The sequence below is a fragment of the Zea mays genome, chromosome 4 (genome assembly GCF_902167145.1).
Source record: "Zea mays cultivar B73 chromosome 4, Zm-B73-REFERENCE-NAM-5.0, whole genome shotgun sequence".
In the NCBI taxonomy this organism is placed as follows: domain Eukaryota; kingdom Viridiplantae; phylum Streptophyta; class Magnoliopsida; order Poales; family Poaceae; genus Zea; species Zea mays.
This window is the reverse complement of record NC_050099.1, coordinates 7,172,574-7,187,787: the sequence shown is the minus strand read 5'-3', so window position 1 is coordinate 7,187,787 and position 15,214 is coordinate 7,172,574.

Below are 15,214 nucleotides of genomic sequence, written 5' to 3'. Positions count from 1 at the left end.
GGACCACGATGTCGTCCGACTTATGCTCAGGTCTTTTACTGTTATTGATCCTCATCTTGTGAAACTCATCCGTGAAAATCCCAAGTACACAAAGATGACTCCCGAGGAGATTCTTGGGAAATTTGTGAGTGGGCGGATGATGGTGAAGGAAGCGCGATACGTTGATGATGCTCTCAATGGCTCTCTACCCGTCTACGAGTCTCAACCGGTTACTCTCAAAGCAACAAGCAGCAGGGAGGCGCTACCTAGCAAGGTGGCACAAGTTGAGGCAGCCGGGCTAACCGAGGATGAGATGGCCCTAATCATAAAGCGCTTCAAGACCGCATTGAAAGGATGCAAGGAGTACCCTAATAAGAATAAGGCAAAGGGAAAGCGCTCCTGCTTCAAGTGCGGTAAGACTGGTCATTTTATAGCAAATTGTCCCGATAACTCTAGTGATCAGGAACAAGGAAAGGGCGGGAAGAAAGAGAAGAAAAAGAGCTATAGGAAGGCAAAGGGCGAGGCACACATCGGAAAGGAATGGGACTCGGACTGCTCATCTTCTGATTCCGACGACGAAGGACTCGCTGCCTCAGACTTCAACAAGTCCTCTTTCTTCCCCAACGAACGCCACACCTGCCTAATGGCAAAGGAGAAAAAGGTTTATGCATCTGGGGGCTCAAGCTGGATTATCGACAGCGGATGCACAAACCACACGACGGGGGAAAAAATGTTCACCTCCTACGTCAAGAACAAGGATTCCCAGGATACGATTATCTTTGGAGATGGTAACCAAGGCAAGGTCAAAGGCTTGGGCAAAATAGCCATCACAAATGAGCACTCTATCTCTAATGTATTTTTAGTAGAGTCGCTAGGTTATAATCTCCTGTCTGTTAGTCAATTGTGCCACATGAGCTACAATTGTTTGTTTACAAATGTTGATGTATCTGTCTTTAGAAGGAGTGATGGTTCATTAGCATTTAAGGGTGTACTAGATGGCAAACTCTACTTAGTTGATTTTTCGAAAGAGGAGGCCGATCTAGATGCATGCTTAATCGCTAAGACTAGTATGGGCTGGCTGTGGCATCGCCGTCTAGCACATGTTGGGATGAAGAACCTTCACAAACTTCCAAAGGGAGAGCATGTGTTAGGACTAACCAATGTATGCTTCGAAAAGGATAGACCTTGTGCAGCTTGTCAGGCAGGAAAACAGGTGGGAAGCACTCATCACAACAAGAATGTGATGACTACATCAAGACCACTAGAGTTACTACATATGGACCTCTTCGGACCCGTCGCCTACCTTAGCATCGGGGGAAGTAAGTATGGTCTTGTTATTGTTGATTCCCGCTTCACTTGGGTATTCTCTTTGTAGGATAAAATAGAAACCCAAGGGACCCTCAAGCGCTTTCTAAGGCGAGCTCAAAACGAATTTGAGCTCAAGGTGAAAAAGATTAGAAGCGACAACAGGTCCGAGTTCAAGAATCTTCAAGTGGAGGAATACCTTGAGGAGGAAGGGATCAAGCACGAGTTATCCGCTCCCTACACACCACAGCAAAATGGTGTGGTAGAGAGGAAGAACAGGACACTTATTGACATGTCAAAGACGATGCTTGGAGAGTTCAAGACGCCCGAGCGGTTTTGGTCGGAAGCTGTGAACACAGCTTGCCATGCCATAAATCGGCTCTATCTCCATCGCCTCCTCAAGAAGACCTCGTATGAACTACTGACTGGTAACAAACTCCACGTTTCATACTTTCGTGTATTTGGGAGTAAATGTTACATTCTAGTGAAGAAAGGTAGAAATTCTAAATTTGCTCCCAAAGTTGTAGAAGGTTTTTTATTAGGTTATGACTCGAATACAAAGGCGTATAGAGTCTTCAACAAATCATCGGGTTTGGTTGAAGTCTCTAGCGACGTTGTATTTGATGAGACTAATGGCTCTCCAAGAGAGCAAGTTGATCTTGATGATGTAGGTGAAGATGATGTTCCAACAGCCGCAATACGCACCATGGCAATAGGAGATGTGCGACCACAGGAACAACAAAAACAAGATCAACCTTCTTCCTCAACCATGGTGCATCCCCCAACTCAAGATGATGAACAGGTTCCTCAAGAGGAGGCGTGTGATCGAGGGGGAGCACAAGAAGAACAAGTTATGGAGGAAGAAGCACCACTGGCCCCTCCAACTCAAGTCCGAGCGACGATTCAAAGGAATCATCCCGTCAACCAGATTTTGGGTGATATAAGCAAGGGAGTAACCACTCTCTCTAGATTAGCTATTTTTTGTGAGCATTACTCGTTTGTCTCTTCTATTGAGCCTTTCAAGGTAGAAGAGGCCTTGCTAGATCCGAACTTGGTGTTGGCCATGCAGGAAGAGCTCAACAATTTCAAGCGAAATGAAGTTTGGACCCTAGTGCCACGTCCAAAGCAAAACGTTGTGGGAACCAAGTGGGTGTTCCGCAACAAGCAAGACAAGCACGGGGTGGTGACAAGAAACAAGGCTCGACTTGTGGCAAAAGGTTATGCCCAAGTTGCAGGTTTGGATTTCGAGGAAACTTTTGCTCCTGTGGCTAGGCTAGAGTCCATTAGAATGTTATTAGCCTATGCCGCTCACCACTCTTTCTGGTTGTTTCAAATGGATGTGAAGAGCGCTTTCCTCAATGGGCCAATCAAGGAGGAGGAGTATGTGGAACAACCCCCTGGCTTTGAGGATGAACGGTACCCCGACCATGTGTGTAAGCTCTCTAAGGCACTCTATGGACTTAAGCAAGCCCCAAGAGCATGGTATGAATGCCTTAGAGATTTCCTAATTGCTAATGCTTTTGAGGTTGGGAAAGCCGATCCAACTCTTTTCACTAAGACTTGTGATGGTGACCTATTTGTGTGCCAAATTTATGTCGATGACATAATATTTGGTTCTACTAATCAAAAGTTTTGTGAGGAGTTTAGCAGGGTGATGACACAGAAATTTGAGATGTCGATGATGGGCGAGTTGAACTACTTCCTCGGGTTCCAAGTGAAGCAACTCAAGGATGGCACCTTCATCTCACAAATGAAGTATACGCAAGATCTTCTCAAGCGGTTTGGGATGAAGGACGCCAAGCCCGCAAAGACACCAATGGGAACCGACGGACACGTCGACCTCAACAAAGGAGGTAAGTCCGTTGATCAAAAGGCATACCGGTCTATGATAGGTTGAAAGCTCTCGTGTGAGTTTTGGTGTTTGGATGACAACCCAATTAAAGGACTAACAAGTGTGTTAAGTGTTGAACATGGATTAATGTAAAGCTGACAAACTTCAACACAAGTGAACAAGTGTGATGGTCCAAGGACTAGATGATGGATAGATAATTGGCATCACAAATAAGATGGACATTGCATAAAGTGAGACTCGGGTGCATAGCTCGGAGACAACTGATCAAGCCCAGGATGGAGGCAAGAAGAGCTTCGAGGTACCAAGTGCACGAGAGAAAGTCAACGAGGCTGAGGAACCCAAAGCCAAGGGTGAAGAAGAAGACTTGCAAAGTCAAGGGTGATCGAGTTGAGAAGAGTTATGGCACATCAAGGATCACTAAATAAGGACGTGACTTACAACCAATGAGGAAACATCTCTAGTTATGTGGTGTAAGTCATAAAGCTCAAGATCAAGCTCTAAGAAGGGAACAAAGTCACTAGAAGGAGAACAAATGTCAAAATAAGAACTGGAAGCAGCCTAAAAGAGCTAAGTGCACTCTGATCTTTAGTTTGGGTTGTTCCTATGTTTGGAGATATTCTATGTGACCTTGCAGGATGTTGGAGCTCAGAAATGTTAGTCTAGATCAAGTTAAGCTAACTTGATGATTTATGAGTCCAACATCAATCTTAAGCATGTCAAATGATAGAGAGGTGAAAATCCAAGAGAAGGTATAATTCTAGACTTAGTACATTGTTTTTTGTGTACTAACGTATTTGTCTAAGTGTTAGAAACAGAGAAAAGAAGAAAAGAAAAGAGATGCAAAAGGCTTGGCTGTGTACAGCCAAGACTCAGCTCAGTCCGGCACACCGGACTGTCCGGTGGTGCACCCGACAATGTCCGGTGCGCCAGGCTGAACTCTGGTGAACAGGCCGCTCTCGGGAGAAGTCTGGCGACGTACGGCTATAATTCACCGGACTGTCCGGTGGTGTACCGGACAATGTCCGATGCGCCAGGCTGAACTCTGGTGAACAGGCCGCTCTCGGGAGAAGTCTGGCGACGTACGGCTATAATTCACCGGACTGTCCGGTGGTGCACCGGACTGTCCGGTGAGCCAACGGTCGGCTGGGCCAACGGTCGGCCGCGCAATCCGCGCGTGACGCGTGGCCGAGCCAACGGTCAGATGGAGGCACCGGACTGTCCGGTGTGCACCGGACAGTGTCCGGTGCGCCAACAGCTCCAAGACTGCAACGGTCAACTGCGCCATTTTTGGAAGGAAATCGGGCACCAGACAGTGTCCGGTGGTGCACCGGACTGTCCGGTGCGCCACCCGACTGAGGGCAAGATTTGCCTTCCTGGATTGCTTCCAATGGCTCCTAGGCCCCTTGTGCCTATAAAAGGGACTCCTAGGCGCCTCCATTAAAAAGAAGTGCAGCCAACAAGTGTAGACATCACTTGGATCAATTCTCTCTCTCCCTCTCGTGTATATCTCTCTAGTTTGTGTAGAGGCAAAGCTATAAGCCTCTAGAGAGTGGAGAAGTGCTGCTAAGAGCTAGAGCATAGTCTTGAGCATATTGTTACTCTGTCGGAGTGCTGACAAGAAGATTGTAAGCAGCCGCGGCTCTGTTGTAACTACCTCAACATAGTGGAAGGCTCTATCTGTCTGACTGACAGATCTGAGCAATCGGAGGAAGGAGTTGAAATAGACTCCAAGCCCAGGTGTGGCTAACTCCAACGAGGACTAGGCAAGCATTTCAGGCTTGGCCGAACCTCGGGATAAATTCCTGTGTCCACGTGCTCTGCTCTGTGTTATGTGCTGATTCTCTGTCTTATTCAGTTCTTACTTCTACACTTCACTGCTTACTTGTGGTACTAGCTTTCTTTGAAGTGCAGGATATTCTTAAGACAGGAACTTCAATTTCGTTGCAACCTACTCGAAGGGTTCTTCACTCCGCTGCGATCCTATCTTCGAGTAGAGTAAGATTTAAAGTTTTAAAGTGATAATTTTTATTCGCCTATTCACCCCCCTCTAGGCGACATCCAGATCCTGTTCCCGGGCAAAGGGAACTTTCAATTGGTATCAGAACTAGGCCTCTCCAGTGTGGGCTTAGCCGTCCGGAGATGATGATGTCGTCACAAGAGGTAACTGTAGAACTTCTTCTAGGCGATGGCTCTAATTATAAATCTTGGTCTATCTCTATTTATAATGCCTTCATGCGTGTTGATCCTGATTTGAGACAGATCTTTAGTAGAAGTATTTTCCCTCCAATTTTAGTCAAAATCCTTCTAATGATGAACTAAGATGTCTGTCTCTCAATCACCATGCTTGCAACATCTTAGTTGACTCACTTTTTAGAAGCGCCTATTTTGCAATCATGAGTAGTGATAGTGATTTATTTGTTGATGCTCATGATCTATGGACCACAATTAAGTTAAAATTTTTTAAGTCCATATGCACTGCTTCTGCTCCCTCTATTGTTGGTAGTACTAACTTGTCCAAGGGAGAAGAACGAGAGAGATGGACACCAAGCGATGGATACATCTCACCGACAGGTTCATCTCCCACTTGTTATACATGTCTTGTTGCTAACGATGAGAATGGAGATGAAAGCAATCATGAGGAGGAATACGAGGATGAGGAGTCTACATCATCACAAGGTACATTTTCCTATTTTGCTTCCACTGACAATAGTGACAGGGAAAATGAGATCGACGATGTAGAAGAAGAGGAGATTCGCCGTTTCTACACTCATCTCAACAAAGAAGACAAAGCGCTCTTGGTTAAGCTATTGAGAAGGAACAAGGAACAAGGCGAGACGCTTCTTAGGCTAGAGGAGACTCTCATCAAAACCAACGACAGCCTGGAGAAGATGACCAAAGAACATGAGGAGCTAAAGTGCTCTCATGATGATTTGGTCCAACGGTATGATTCAGTTTTACTTGAGCAAAGAAATAATGATGATGTTTTATCTAATGTTGCTCAACTTAAAACTGAAAATTCTATGCTTAGGAGTCAAGTAGAAATGATAAGTTTAGAAAAACTTGCTCTAGGTGAAAAGTATGATATGTTGTCATATTCTCATAGTAAACTAGTTGATGACCATATCATGCTTGATGTTGCTCATGAGGTTGTAATTACAAACTTAAATTCATGTGAACCTCATTCTTGCACAAGTGCACATTTGGATAATATATCACCATGTGCTAACCCCTGTCGCTCAAAAGGAAGCGAATGTTTGAATGAGCAACAAGTTGTAGGGTCAAAAAGGAAATTGCTTGGAAACAAGAAACAAAGACAATTAAGGAGAAGATGCCTTGCTCGACTTCCTCAAGATATCTACGAACACGTGGTGAAGAAGCTTGAGGAAGGAGAAACCACAGCAAGGGTCAAACTCCTTGAGAAAGATGTTCCTAAAGCAATAAGTGAAGCAATCAACAAGAGACAAGAAAAAGGTAATGATTCAATTAGTCATGTTATTTGCACTAATAATCTCTCTATGTCATCCAAAAGCAAAAAGAGAAGAGGAAAAAGGAGGTGCTTCAAGTGCAAGAGATTAGGTCACCTCATTGCTTCTTGTCCATACAAAGACAAGGACGAAGGGATAAGGAGATGTTTTGGATGCAATGAAAAGGACCACATGATCACCTCATGTCCGGTCATAAAGAATCAAGGACATGCACCCTCCAACATGACCCTCACCAAGGAAAATGATAAACAGCAAGCGTCATGTCAGGTTGAGCGATGTTTCTGCTATATGTGTGGTGAGCATGGTCATCCACCTGAGGTATGTAATAAAGGTAAGGTTCCTAAGCAAGTAAATTTGTCTCAATCTTATTCGCTTAGAAGACCCAAACCATACACTTGTGCTAGATCAGTAATGAGATCACCTAGAACTAGCACAATTGCTATTTGGGTACCAAAGGCTCTTTTGGATGATCGTTATGGACCCATCCCGAGATGGGTACCAAACCGTGTCAACTAGACCATGCAGGTGCCTCGAGATGGACTGGAGACCCTGGAAGAGCTTAACATGGTTAATTCAAACTATATGCTTAAGCTGTCAATTTTATTGTCTATTTATTGACCCAAGGTTGAATTATTGTGCAATACTAATCCCATGTTCATCTCGAGTTAAATAAGTTGTAGAGGTCCTTAATCATTATTGGTGAATCAAGCAAAGGACTTTGATGAGAATCTGCAACTTGCTCTCCAAGGGACGGTACCCGTGTATCTTAAGTGCATTATTTCTAATCAGCATTGCTTTTAAGTTGGATTTTCGTGCTATACCTATCCTTAGAGTAGTTATGCTTTTGAGATTGCTTGTGTTGAATATCTTTCAATTAATGATCCATGATTTCCAAGATCATAATTCTGCTTGCTTAATCGTCACTGTGTGCTTTATAGGTTATATCTCTTGAACCATTCAATGGGTAGCTTTTCATTTGATATATCCACCATGATTAACTCTCTTGGTGTATGTGGATAAACATATATCTTTTTTTGTAAGTCATGCTATGTGGTTTTTAATGATTAACCTATGTGCAAGCATGATAGTTTTGTTTAGTCCATGTTCACATGATTACTTTGTCTTGGTACTCTGTGTATACCAAAACAAGAAATCCATGTTGTGTCTCTAATGCACCCTCTCGAGCTATGAGGTGCATGAGCAAAAGGAGCCCTAAATTGGTGACAACAGGTGCTCTCGCTACACACTACCTAAAAGAATGAATCTCATGGCATTCAGGTAAAAGGCAAAGGTATGAAGGATGGAACTATACAATTTCATTGAATATCTTGATGTTTCGTTGATTGTGATCATAGCTATGTTCTTGCATTTCATTGGTAGTATCTTGGCTTAGGTGACTTATGCCTAAAATGTTGTTTCTCTTGGTGTACCTAAGAAAATTTTTCTTAATCTTGATGTGATTAGACATTATGCTTTATTTGCATGATCTGGTCGTTTTCAATTGGCATATATGGTGAAATAATTATCATGTATGAGGCATGCCTAGGTTGTTATACTTCTTAAGGCATGCATAATTGTATTAAGTCAACCTTTCATTTGGTATTCAATTGGTATATCTTTGTGGTGAAATTGATAGAGTATGCCTTGACCAAGAGATGTTGTGATCCCCTCTAGTTCTGAGAAAGCTAGAATGTGCAAAGTGCAAGTTATTCAAATACTTGATGCACAAGTTTAGGGGAGCGCACATAACTTGTGTCTTTTGAAACTAATTGTTTCTTGAGCGATCTTGTATAGTCTCAAGGGGAAAAGAGAAGATGAGCAAGAAATGGAGCAATCAGGACTTGGGTACCTCTGTAAGTCAAGAAATTGGTATATTAAGTCGTGAGTAATTGCATATTTTTAGATTGCTCATGCTCTATAATATTTGGTGATACTATATGCTTATCCTTAAATATCATGGAGCTATGATAATAAATGACCTTTCAATTGGTAGCTGTGATAGTTTGCTTCAATTGACATCTTTTGATAATCACTAGAATAGTAGCTTCATCTTGTGCCAATACTATAACTTGCTCTAAGCTTGGTGTCTTAGCAACAAGAAAAGGTTAGGATAAAGGATTAGGCACAAGTGTGGAGAAGCTCCCGAGAGATTAATACTTTCAAGATGGGAAGTACATCACAACATGGTAAAGGTACAAAAGGAAGTATTGATATTTTGCGTAAATGTATCCTAATATCTCTGGTGCATATGTTTAATGAATAAGGGGGAGTTTTGATAGTGTGTTTTCCTCCTTAACACCCTGCTGTCCCTTGACATCATCCTATGTTCTTGCTTGAGTATGGTTTTTGGTGTTGTTGGGGACTTGTTCTCAAATGCTATGAGTCAAGAACAAGGCAACATAGAAAATGTTAATCGTTAAAGTCCTTCGTCCTTCGAAGCATTATTTCCCTTAGGATATAATGGTTTTCGGACGAAGGTTATGAAGGACGTACCTTCATAAATTCATTACACAGTGACGAAGGATGAATTGTGAGGAATATAAAAGACAACATAAACAATTATATATTATTATCATGTATAAACAGAAACATCGTTGAATTACAAATGTACCTTCAACTTGAAGGAGATGATGGTACAAGCGTGACGCAAAAAGCGAATGCCAAGTCAGCGTGTCAAGTACGGGGGTACTGTTCACCTATTTATAGGCACGGGACACAGCCCATACAAAATTACATTCATACCCTTTACATTTGATAATAACTCTATAGTGGTCTGTCGAGGTCTGAATGGCCTTTTCATCTCTAAGTCGGTTTCATTTTCTGCTACCATGCCGAAGCTTTCCTGCTCACATCTTCGGCGTTGTATCGACCTTCGTATTATTCTGGTCTTCTTCTGCCGCGATACCGACTTGAGTCCGAAGATACCTGCTCACACATTATACTCCAGAAATACTGTCAAATCCTGTTTTTGAGGACCTTCGTAAGCCGAAGGCCCCCAACAGTAGCCCCTCGCAATATTAATTTGTTTAAAATAATAAATTTAGATTGCGACATGGACGAAGGCTTTACGCCGAAGGTCCGAAAAAACACCTTCCCTTTGCTAGAATAGCAACATTCACTGACAAGCGGGGTCTTTCAATTTTCAACGCACTGGGCGTATAAATACAGCCATACCGCAAACTCATTTGGTACGCTCTCTTGCCAACTGCTCTCGCTCACTCAATTTTTAGCTTTTGTGCACTAAGATTTGCTGAGCTTTTAGTTTTGAAGCTTCGGCTTTGAAAACAGTTTTTTAGTGTTTCCGAAGATGTCTGCAGATAAGAAGGCTGCTGCTGAGATGAAGCTGAGTCTTGACGAAGAGAAAAACTTGGGGTTTCTTATAGCGATGTCGAAGACCAACACAGAAAAAATCACCAAGGAGATTCTAGAAGGTTTGTCTGAGGATACTGGTGACAGCGACAGTTATGATGTGGACAGCGGTGGTGAAGACTCCGAAGATCGCCCCTGGCGACCAAGCCATTCAGTTTATGGTAAATCAACTATCAAAGAGAATCATCTTGTCAACATGAGAGGAAGGTATTTCCGGTATTTGTCCGTTGTGAGGGCCGACGAAGGGGAGAAGACTTGTCCACACCCTGAAGAAGATGAAGTCGTAGTGTACCCAAGCTTTTTGAAAGCTGGGCTGCGATTTCCCTTGAGCAGCTTCGTCGTGGAGGTACTGAAAATCTTCGAAGTCTATCTTCACCAACTTACCCCCGAGGCGATCATAAGGCTGAATATCTTCGTGTGGGCCGTGAGAAGCCAAGGTCTGAAGCCTGATGCAAAAAGCTTCTGCAATATACACGAACTATCATACGAAACAAAACCTTGGGGTAAGGAACAGTATCACAATAATTTTGGCTGCTACAGTTTCGTTTCTCGGTCCGGGTCAAGCTGTCCCGTGCCAACCTTTCGGAAGAGATGGCCCGGCGACTGGATGACAGAATGGTTTTATGTGAAGAATGACCTGACAGTACGAGAAGATATTAAGGGTATAATTATGCGCCCTATTTGGCAAAGCTTCGGCCTTCGGAGGCCGAAGGTTGAAATGAATGAAGCTGCCGAAGAATGCCAGAGGGCCTTCGGCGTTATCTGTTCTTTTATTGGAATAAGAGATTTAGTACAAGAGCATATTGCCTTCAGGGTATGGCCGCTTGCGGAGAAATGGGAAATGCCACAAGAAACCATAAAAGAGGCCGACGAAGGTGGACTTATCAGGTTGAAGTACACTTTTAAATTTGGAGATAAATTCGTTGAACCAGATGATGACTGGTTAAAAAGCATTGAAAATTTAAGTGATGAACTGCTTGGGGCTTATTCGAAGGCCGAAGATACTGCACTGTCAGCAGCCTTCGGAGGCCGAAAAAAGAAAAGACTGAATCGGGTGTTTGATGCAATCGGGTTTGTCTACCCTGATTACCGTTATCCCATTCGAAGGCAGAAAAGAAAAAACACAACCTCTGCGAAAGAAGAAGCTGCAACTGCTCCTAGCGAGCCAGAACCGAAAAGAAAGAGGATAAAGGTCCTGACACATCGGCCGCGCTATATTGAACCAGCTTCGGTGCCTGAGTTTACTGGGAAACCTCTTCGGCCACCGAAGGTGAAAAACCAACCGAGCCAACCTTGCTGTCAGAAATCACAGAAACGGCCGAAGTGTCAACAAAGATAGAATTGGAAGAACCAAAGATTTTGTTATCAGAAACGAAAGAGAAGGCCGAAGCGCCATCCACAGAAAAAATGGAAGAAGTAAAAGAAGCAATTGAGGGATCAAAAACATCAGAAGTTTTGAGTCCTGCATCAAATATTGAGACAGTAAAAAACCAAAAGGTGCCAGTGGTGACTCCGAAAAGGAAGAGAATGGTCAATGTGCTAGATGTTCTGGAGACAATTAAATCTTCAAGCACACCTCCGAAGGAGACTGTTGTCATCCCCGAAGAAAAAACTGAAGTCTCTGATACTAAAGCTCCAAAGCAAGAAACTGAAGCCGAAGCTGGGTCCTCAGAACCCACGAAGATAAAATCCCTGGAATTTGAGGAAGAAATAATAACAGAGCCAACTTTTGTTGAAAAAATCAGTGCTGCTGCCCCCGAAGCATCCCCCAAAGTCCTTGATTATATTATTCGCCATGCTTCGGGGAAACAATTATCAGAAAAAGAAAAACAAGAGGCCCAATTTTACGCCCAAAAACTGAAGTATCCAAAGGGGGCATTAATATTCAATGGCAGTGGAGAAGAAGACTTTTTGTATTGTCTCCCTGACAGCAAAGAGATTTCTGTCTGTCGGGAGATGAGCAAGAGCTTCGGATTCCCAACACTGGAAGACGGGCTCTCAGTGCTATCGAAAAATGATTTGGCCGACAGCCTGGCATATAATAGTTTGAAGGTGCAACAAATGGGATCTTTGCATTTTTTGTTGAGACCAAAATTTTTTGTTTGTTTAAACCTATTGACGCACACATATTTCTTTTTGCAGGGCCTGATACTTAGCAATGCCCTCAGGGCACAGAAAGATGCTGAAGACGAAGGGTGTACTATAGCCCTGAGCAACCTTCGTTCCGAAGTAATTGAACTGAGGAACGAAGGTCTCGAAAAAGATAAAATATTACACTCATTGATAAATAAAATAAAGGAAGACGAAGCTGCTTTTAAAGATCAAGCTGAAGCTCAGAAGCGCGAAATTGAAGATCTTCGGAAACAACTGGCCAGAGCCAAGGAAGAACGCATACTTGAAGAAACAAAGCGAGAACTCAGCGACCAATGGGCAGATCACTTAGAAAGAACTGTTGAAGAGCTTCGGTCGTCCAAGAAGAGATGCTATAACAAATCTATAGAGTGTGTTAAGAAGTTAAAGGCTAGCTTCGCCAGGGTCGGCGCATTCTCTAGCGAGGAAAACTTTACAAGAGGCAATCCTGAAGGTCCCATCGAATGGATCGACCACGAAGCTGAGGCCTTCGAAGAAATTTTAAATAGCCGTGGAGATATATGTGCTTTCTCGGGTGCCAGAGGAATTGCCACCATTTTAGAGAAAAAAGGTTGCGAACATGTAAAGATTTTAGCGCAATCCGAAGGTGCTTTGTCCTTCGAAGATGCAAGGGATCCATCGGCCGAAGCTAGCATGGTTGGTGGGAAATTTTTCACCGATATCTGGGATAATGGCGGCCGAGAAATGGCCCGAGAAATTATTCAGAAAAGCGAAAAGGGCATTCACGATGCTAGAGAAGTAGCTGAGGCTGCTGAGAAGAGCACAGGGCCCGAAGGTCAATTAGGTATTATCTAATAGTTTTTATTGTGTTGTAATTTTAGGTTTTAAGATTCGTTTGCAATTTGTAATAGCAATGTAGCCATATCCTGTCCTACTTCAGATTCTGCTAAAGCGTCTTCGGGCCCTCAGCCGAAAGGAGACGACGAAATAAAAAAGATGGCTGAAGCTATTATGGACGAAGTCGTCAATCGGCTCCTGAACGAGGCTGCAGAAGTCGTTTTGAGAGAGGATTAAGTATTATTGTAAAAACTTCTGAAATGTAATATATTGTAACATTTTGTAACCCTGAATGTAATATACCTGTTTTTATTGCTCAATTCTTTACGATGCATGAAACTTTACACATACCGCTTTTGAGTCTTTGACGAAAAAACACCTTCCCTTCTTTTCATGCTTCGTGAAGAAGAATTTTTCAACAATATCCAGTGTTTTGATGAATAATATCCAGGCTTCGTGAAGATATTTTCCGAAGCTACACCTCCGAAGATCAATAATATATCTCCTTGTGACATTATGATTTTTCCCTTTTTTCAAAACGTTCTTCTGTAGATTAATATTGTGTCCACCTCTTGTGCCATATGCAACATGATGTATGATGCTTATGCTATGCGAAATGATGCGATGATGTTATGTTATGTGAGGTGATGCTTATTCCGAAGATGCACACGCATCCCTGCAATAAAACACATAATCTTTTATAAGCCTCCCTTAGGAGCTTCTTCGCCTTTTACTTCAGCGGAATCAGCGTTTATTTTTCGCTGTAAGCCTCCCTTAGGAGCTTCTTCGCCTTTTACTTTCAGCGGTATTCGCGTTGACTTTTCGCGCTTCGCCTTTTACTTAGGCGGTACCAGCGTTGACTTTTCGCTGTATGCTCTGCATTCCCTTTGGAACGACTTTGGAGCAGAAAACTTACACTGCGCTCCCTCTGGAGCGGCTTTTTGTGACTTCGGCAAACTTACTCTGCGTTCCTTAGAACGACTTTTTGTTGCTTCGAAGAATTTTCGATAATCCGAAGGTCCTCTTTGTTATCATAAATCTTTAATACTTCAACAACTTAGGCCTGTGAAGAAAATATATTTTCCTTGTGGCAAACAACGAAACTATTTACATGAAATCTAAACAATGTCCTTTATTACACAGAAAAGAAGACTGAATAAGAAAGACTGCTATTAAGGTAGGATATTTGTCAATAGATGTGCTTTGACTCTGGCACAGTGCTGTTGGCTGTGCGAGCTTCGGACTGTTCTCTGAAGTCCCTCTGGTGTGGAGCATACTGGCTCCCTTCTGGCTGCTGGCCTTGTTGCAGCGGAGGTGGAGGCGGAGGCTGCTGCCAGGAAGCTTGAGGTTGACTCGCCGAAGCCACAGAAACTGCAGGGTGATTGCCCACATATTCTGGGATGTAAGGTGAATGATACGAAGCAGTATGCATGACCTGCTTCGGCTGAGCTTGTTGTGCTGCGGCTTCGGCTATTTCCTTTTGCTTCTGAATGGTGACATGGCACATTCTGGTGGTATGGCCTTTGTTCTCACCGCAAAACAAGCAAAAGATTCTTCTTGGCTGATCTCCGAATCTTCCGCCGAAGCCCCTGGCGCCTCTGCCTCTTGGGGCTGGTGGTCGGAAGGAGCCTTGCTGTTGCCCCGAAGCCTGTGAAGAACATTGTGGCCTTTGCTGTTGGCTCCCTCTATCATCATTTTGTGTAGAGTTATGAATTGATCTGACATGCCTTGGATAGAACCTCCCTCCGAAGCCCCTGGTCATCTCAGAAAACCTGAAAGCCTCCTCCCTTCTTTGGCGAAAATCATTATCGGCCCGAATGTACTCGTCCATCTTCTGGAGCAGCTTCTCCAAAGTTTGAGGAGGCTTCCTAGCGAAGTACTGAGCTGACGGTCCTGGCCGAAGCCCCTTGATCATGGCCTCAATGACAATTTCATTGGGCACCGTTGGTGCCTGTGCCCTCAAACGTAAGAACCTCCAGACGTACGCCTGAAGGTATTCTTCGTGATCCTGGGTGCACTGGAATAGAGCTTGAGCAGTGACCGGCTTCGTCTGAAACCCTTGGAAGCTAGTTAACAGCAAGTCTTTCAGCTTCTGCCATGAAGTGATTGTTCCTGGTCGGAGAGAGGAATACCAGGTTTGGGCAACACTCCTGACAGCCATAACAAAAGATTTGGCCATGACTGCAGCATTGCCACCATACGAAGACACTGTTGCTTCGTAGCTCATCAAAAACTGCTTCGGGTCTGAGTGGCCATCGAATACAGGAAGCTGAGGCGGTTTGTAGGACGGGGGCCA